The following is a 7,500-nucleotide window of genomic DNA, read 5'->3' as shown; positions in this document are numbered from 1 at the left end:
GTCCGTTCTTGCGTGGCACGGCGACCGTCGTGAGCGGAGCAAAACGTCAGCCATCTCAGCACCCTGGAACCCCCCGGGTGGCACAGGGCTGGATGGGGCTTTCGTATAGCAGGGACGGTGCTGCCTCTCGCTTCGCTCGCTGTTCGCCGCTCACCGCTCGCTCGCTCAGCCAAAAATGGCCAGTTTTGGCCCGTTTTTGGGCTGTTTTGGCCTGTTTTTGGTCCGTTCTTGCATGGCGCGGTGACCGTCGTGAGCGGAGCAAAACGTCAGCCATCTCAGCACCCTGGAACCCCCCGGGTGGCACAGGGCTGGATGGGGCTTTCGTATAGCAGGGACGGTGCTGCCTCACGCTTCGCTCGCTGTTCGCCGCTCGCCGCTCGCTCGCGCAGCCAAAAATGACCAGTTTTGGCCCGTTTTTGGGCTGTTTTGGCCTGTTTATGGTCCGTTCTTGCGTGGTGCGGTGACCGTCGTGAGCGGAGCAAAACGTCAGCCATCTCAGCACCCTGGAACCCCCCGGGTTGTCACGACCTTAGCTGGAATTGCCTAAGGCGTGCGGCACCCTTGCGGCCAAAGACGCGAACTTAGCTTGCGTTGCCTAAGTCGCGAGTCACCCGTGCGGCAAAGACGCGAACTTAGCTTTGCCTTGCCTAAGTCGCTCTTCGCCCTTGCGATCTTGCTCCGCAAGGATCAGCCCACTTTGTAACCTCTCGCAGGTCCCGAAGGACCTGTAAAAGAGAAAGAGAGTTAGATCGAAAGAACGAGCAACGGACACGTCCCGAAGTCTCGCGAAAAGGAAAGCTTTACAAGCAATTCGTCGAACACCTTGTGTGCACAAGAGAAAAGAGGGAGAGGGGGAAAAACAAGGCTTTCAAGGATGAACGAACAGCTGCAAGCCCACAAACAGCCGCTCACCTGGTCCCGGACGCAACACCAAGTTCCCGTAAAGGTCACGTACGAACTTGCGAAAGAGTGTTCAACGCCCGGTATATAACCGAAGCCCCATCCAGCCATGTGCCACCCGGGGGGTTCCTGGGTGCTGAGATGGCTGACGTTTTGGTGAGCGGAGGCAGCACTCCGCTCACCTCCCGCGGCACGCGAAAACGAAGCCGTTTTGGGCTGTTTTGGGGCTGTTTTGCTCGGTTCGGTGAGCGGTCGCTTTGCAACGCTGCAGCTTGTTCGAACTTACATATTTACAAGCAAAATGACCCAAAACCATGAGAAAACATGCTGTTGGGCAGCTGTACATGCGGGTGTGAGCGACGAACGGTTCGTTGAACGGAGTTGTTGCGGGTGCGCGACGACCGTTCGTGACATTCTCCCCCACTTAAACTGTCGACGCCCTCGTCGACGCTTGTTGGTAGGTGTTGATGACTTCTTCTTCATGTCGCAGGGCGTCTTCAGGCTCCCAACTGGCTTCAGTTCGGGGAAGCTTTCGCCACTTCACCAAGTACTCTGTCTGTTCCGCTCCGTTGGGTAGCTTTATCTTGCGATCCGCCAGAATGGTTTCCACTCGCTTCTCGTAGGAGGCTGTGATGGGAGGTAGCCGAGTTGGAACACTTCGAGAAGCGTCTTGCGGATCTGAATGGTAGGCCTTCAGGTTGCTGGCGTGAAGAACGTTGTGAATTTTGAACCACGCCGGCAGCTGCAACTTGTAAGAAACATTGCCTACCCTGCTGATAATTGGGAAGGGCCCTTCATACTTACGCACCAATCCTTTGTGGACTCTTTTCCTGAAGAATTGGAGTGATGCTGGTTGGAGCTTTACCAACACCAAATCGCCAACTTTGAACTCCTGTGGTCGCCTTCCCAAATCTGCCCACTTCTTCATCCGTTTTGCCGCCTTCTCCAAGTAAGCCCGCGCAATATCGGCATTTCGATGCCACTCCTTTGCGAAATGGTAGGCTGATGGACTACTCCCAGTATACCCAATAGCCATAGTGTGCGGAGTCGACGGTTGTTGTCCTGTGATAATTTCGAAGGGGCTCTTGTTGGATGCAGAGCTCCGCTGCAAGTTGTAGGAGAATTGGGCGATGTCCAACAGCTTCACCCAATCTCGTTGATTGGCACTCACGTAGTGCCGGAGATACTGCTCTAAGAGCGAATTTATTCTTTCAGTCTGACCATCCGTCTGGGGGTGGAGGCTTGTAGAGAAGTATAACTTTGATCCCAACAATTTGAATAGCTCGGTCCAGAACCGTCCCAGAAACCGAGCGTCTCGATCACTAATGATATTGTGTGGGACTCCCCAATACTTCACTACACCCTTCATCATCAGTCTGGCCGCCTCTTCAGCTGAACAGTGTAGGGGAGCAGCAATGAAAGTTGCATACTTTGAAAACCGATCGACCACTACAAGTATCGATCCAAGTCCCCCTACAGGTGGCAAGCTTGATATGAAGTCTAAGGAAATGCTCTCCCAAGGCCTTTCTGGTACGGGCAACGGCTCCAAAAGTCCCACCGGCTTCCGCTGCTCCACCTTGTCTTGTTGGCAAGTAAGGCATGTTCGAACATACTCCTCCACATCAATCCCCATTTTTGGCCAGTAGAAGGCCCTCTCCACGAGAGCCAACGTTCTGTGAATGCCGGGGTGTCCAGCCCAAAGGGAATCGTGACACTCTTTCAAGAGTTCACGCCTTAGATTGTCCACTCGGGGAACATAAACCCTATTCCCTTTTGTGTAAACAAGTCCCTCCTGGACCCAAAATCGTCGTGCCTTGCCTTCTTTGATGAGCTGCATCAGGATAACTGCCTGGGGATCACTATACAGTCCATCTCTGATTCGGGAAAGGAAGGTTGAGTGTAACTGACTTGCTTGGCCTCTGCCCTCCAGTTGTGCAGCATTCACGCACTCCACCTTCCGACTCAGCGCATCGGCCACGACATTCGCCTTCCCGGGCTTATATTCCATTGCCATATCAAATTCAGCCAGGAAGTCCTGCCACCGTGCTTGCTTTGGGGAGAGCTTCTTCTGAGTTTGGAAATAACTCAGGGCGATGTTGTCTGTCCTCAGCACAAATCGCGACCCGAGGAGGTAGTGTCGCCAAACTCGTAGGCAGTGGATCACCGCTGTCATCTCCTTCTCATGCACTGGATACCGCCTCTCGGTCTCGTTGAGTTTGCGGCTCTCGTAGGCCACCGGATGACCTTCTTGCATGAGTACTCCACCAATAGCAAAGTCCGAAGCATCTGTATGGACTTCAAAGGGCTCTCCATAGTTTGGCAATTTGAGCACTGGTTCTTCCAAAACAGCAGCCTTTAGATCTTGGAATGCTATCTCACATCTGTCAGACCACTTCCAAGGCTGCTCCTTCTTCAGCAACTCCGTCAGTGGAGTTGCCCGCTTCGAATATCCCGCGATGAAGCGTCGGTAGTAGTTGACGAAACCAAGGAAGGATCTCAACTCTGGCACCTTCTTTGGAGTTCGCCATTCCGCAACTGCTTGCACCTTCGACTTGTCCATCCGGATGGAGCCATCACCGATTCGGTGCCCCAAGAACAGGATTTCAGTTTGAGCAAAGTAGCATTTCTCCCTTTTTACGAACAAAGTGTTCTCCCTGAGAACCTTGAAAATCGTCCGAAGGTGCTTGACGTGCTCCTCGAGCGTTTGGCTGTAAACGACGATGTCGTCCAAGTAGACGACCACGAACTTATCCAAATACTCCTTGAATAGCTGGTTCATGAGAGTACAGAATGTTGCCGGAGCGTTGGTTAAGCCGAAAGGCATCACCAAGAACTCAAACGCTCCATATCTGGTCACACATGTAGTCTTTGCTTCATCGCCTTCAGCAATGCGCACCTGCCAATACCCCGACCGAAGGTCGAGTTTTGAGAAATACTTTGCCTTGCCCAATTGGTCGAACAAGTCCGCGATGAGCGGGATGGGATACTTGTTCTTCACTGTTACTTTGTTGAGGGCTCGGTAGTCGACGCATAATCGGAGACTCCCATCTTGTTTCTTCTGAAAGAGAACTGGAGCTCCGAAAGGTGCTTTTGAGCTGCGGATGAGACCACCGCTTAGCAGTTCACCTAACTGCTTTCTGAGTTCTGCCAACTCTGGCGGGGGCATGCGATAGGGTGGTCTCGCTGGAGGCTTCACTCCTGGCTCCAGCTCAATACTGTGATCCACGCCTCTGCGTGGCGGAAGAGTCTTCGGCAACTCAGGTGGCATAACGTCTTTGAACTCCTTCAGGACGTTGGCCACCACAGCAGGTTCTTGAATGGCTTCTTCATTGAGTGGCTCTAGCTTCATAGCAGCCACGAATGTTAGTTCGCCCTTTCGCACCCCTTTCTTCAATTGTAATGCCGAAATATGTTGGGGCTCCTTGGTTCCTCTCCGAGAGACGGGCACCACACAGGGGTCATCGCCTCCCATCATACATAGGGAATTCAAGAATGGCATCGGCACCAACTTCGCCGCGTGCATAAACTCCATTCCAAGAATCACTTGGAAGTCGTCTAGTGGCACGGCCATCATGTTGGTGGTTCCGCTCCAAGTCCCGATTCTGATGGGAACTCCCTTTGCCAATCCGGAGATTCGCCTGGCCTCCGAGTTCACTGCTTTCATTCGGCTTGGGCTCTTCTCCAATGTCAATCCAAGTCGCTGTGCTTCACGATCGGCTATGAAGTTGTGGGTAGCGCCCGTGTCCACCATTGCACGGGTCGTTTGGCCATTCAGCTTGATGTCCACATACATCAGTTCACTACTTCCTGCTTTTTGTGCCTTCGTCTTCGTGTTCTCCCCCACTTGACCCCGCATAGCGTTCAACAAACGCATTGCTCCCATTCGGGGTCCTTGCGACTCTTCATCGTCGCTGCTGGATTCAGAACTGCTTGAGCTAAGGGCAACAGCTTTGCCCTTGTCCGATCGGGGAGGGTGGATGGAAGCTGTCAAAGCGTTGAGTGCCTGCTTCTGTGGGCACTCCCTTACCATGTGCGGTCCTCCGCACAAGAAGCATCCTCCAGGTTTTGAGGCCTTGCCTTTTGGATTCGGCCCTTTGTGGGAGCTCTTCTTCTTCTGTTCGCCCCCGAGCTCCTTCCCTCGAGAATGTTTTTGAGGGCGATTGCTTGAAGATTGTTTCCTTCTCGCTGGGTCTTCGGAGGAAACGAAGTCGGTGAGCCTTTCTGCAGCTGCAATTGCCCCGACCACGTCGGTAACATTCCTTCGATTCAGCTCTTGCTGAGCCCATGGTTTCAAACCATCAAGGAAACTGAACAACTTGTCCTTCTCGGACATGTCCTGTATGTCCAGCATCAGTGCAGAAAACTGCTTTACATAGTCTCGGATGGTGGTACTTTGGCGGAGTTGTCTCAACTTCCTTCTTGCGACGAACTCTGTGTTCTCCGGTAGGAACTGAGTTCTCAACTCCCGCTTCAAGTCTTCCCATGTGTCGACTCGACACCGACCTTGTTGGATCTCCTCCCAACGAGTTCGCCACCAAAGTTTCGCATCTCCATTCAGATACATTGTTGCTATAGAAACTTTGGTATCTTCAGAATCGGGCCTCGTAGCTCGGAAGTATTGTTCCATGTCGAACAGAAAGTTCTCGAGCTCCTTGGCATCTCTGGCCCCTCCGTATCCATGGGGCTCAGGTGCCCTCAAGTTTTGTGGCGGTGCAACGCGGGTGTTGCCTCCTCCCGCATTTAGCGTTCTTGTGAGCATAGCCACCTTTGCCGTGAGTTCCGCGACAACGTCTTGTAAGTGCAGCACGGAGTCCTTGGTGTCATCGGACAGTCGGTCGACTAGGGCCTCGACCTTGTCGATCCTGGACTCCGCTTCCTCTTGCGAGCTCTCTACCCCAACAAGTCTTTGTTGGCCATGGTAGAGTTCCTCCATGCTCGCTTCAAGAACATCCAGGCGGGTTTCCGCCGTCGTGAGTCTCTCCTTATGACTCTTTTTCCCAGTTAGCGCACCAGATTGCGCTTCCTCCGCTCGCGGAGAGTTGCCAACTTCTCGCTCATCCTGTTCGCTGCCGCGATCCTCATGAGCGGCTCCAACAGCATGAGAGCGAGTGTGCACATGCAGCCCACCTGCGGCTGCTTGGGGCAAGGGTCCGGCCTGCCCCGTCTTGCTTGATTCGCCACGATGCTTTGCCATGGCGAAGTTGCGAAGTTCGTTCGCTGTTCGATCGAAGAGCTTGCCCGCTCTGATACCACAATGTCACGACCTTAGCTGGAATTGCCTAAGGCGTGCGGCACCCTTGCGGCCAAAGACGCGAACTTAGCTTGCGTTGCCTAAGTCGCGAGTCACCCGTGCGGCAAAGACGCGAACTTAGCTTTGCCTTGCCTAAGTCGCTCTTCGCCCTTGCGATCTTGCTCCGCAAGGATCAGCCCACTTTGTAACCTCTCGCAGGTCCCGAAGGACCTGTAAAAGAGAAAGAGAGTTAGATCGAAAGAACGAGCAACGGACACGTCCCGAAGTCTCGCGAAAAGGAAAGCTTTACAAGCAATTCGTCGAACACCTTGTGTGCACAAGAGAAAAGAGGGAGAGGGGGAAAAACAAGGCTTTCAAGGATGAACGAACAGCTGCAAGCCCACAAACAGCCGCTCACCTGGTCCCGGACGCAACACCAAGTTCCCGTAAAGGTCACGTACGAACTTGCGAAAGAGTGTTCAACGCCCGGTATATAACCGAAGCCCCATCCAGCCATGTGCCACCCGGGGGGTTCCTGGGTGCTGAGATGGCTGACGTTTTGGTGAGCGGAGGCAGCACTCCGCTCACCTCCCGCGGCACGCGAAAACGAAGCCGTTTTGGGCTGTTTTGGGGCTGTTTTGCTCGGTTCGGTGAGCGGTCGCTTTGCAACGCTGCAGCTTGTTCGAACTTACATATTTACAAGCAAAATGACCCAAAACCATGAGAAAACATGCTGTTGGGCAGCTGTACATGCGGGTGTGAGCGACGAACGGTTCGTTGAACGGAGTTGTTGCGGGTGCGCGACGACCGTTCGTGACAGGGTGGCACAGGGCTGGATGGGGCTTTCGTATATAGCAGGGACGGTGCTGCCTCTCGCTTCGCTCGCTGTCCGCCGCTCGCCGCTCGCTCGCGCAGCCAAAAATGGCCAGTTTTGGCCCGTTTTTGGGCCGTTTTGGCCAGTTTTTGGCCTGTTCTTGCATTGCGCGGTGACCGTCGAGAGCGGAGCAAAACGTCAGCCATCTCAGCACCCTGGAACCCCCCGGGTGGCACAGGGCTGGATGGGGCTTTCGTATAGCAGGGACGGTGCTGCCTCTCGCTTCGCTCGCTGTCCGCCGCTCGCCGCTCGCTCGTGCAGCCAAAAATGGCCAGTTTTGGCCCGTTTTTGGGCCGTTTTGGCCAGTTTTTGGCCTGTTCTTGCATTGCGCGGTGACCGTCGAGAGCGGAGCAAAACGTCAGCCATCTCAGCACCCTGGAACCCCCCGGGTGGCACAGGGCTGGATGGGGCTTTCGTATAGCAGGGACGGTGCTGCCTCTCGCTTCGCTCGCTGTCCGCCGCTCGCCGCTCGCTCGTGCAGCCAAAAATGGCCAGT

Source organism: Musa acuminata, unplaced genomic scaffold, assembly GCF_036884655.1.
Source record: "Musa acuminata AAA Group cultivar baxijiao unplaced genomic scaffold, Cavendish_Baxijiao_AAA HiC_scaffold_441, whole genome shotgun sequence".
NCBI lineage: Eukaryota > Viridiplantae > Streptophyta > Magnoliopsida > Zingiberales > Musaceae > Musa > Musa acuminata.
This window is presented reverse-complemented; position numbering follows the sequence as displayed.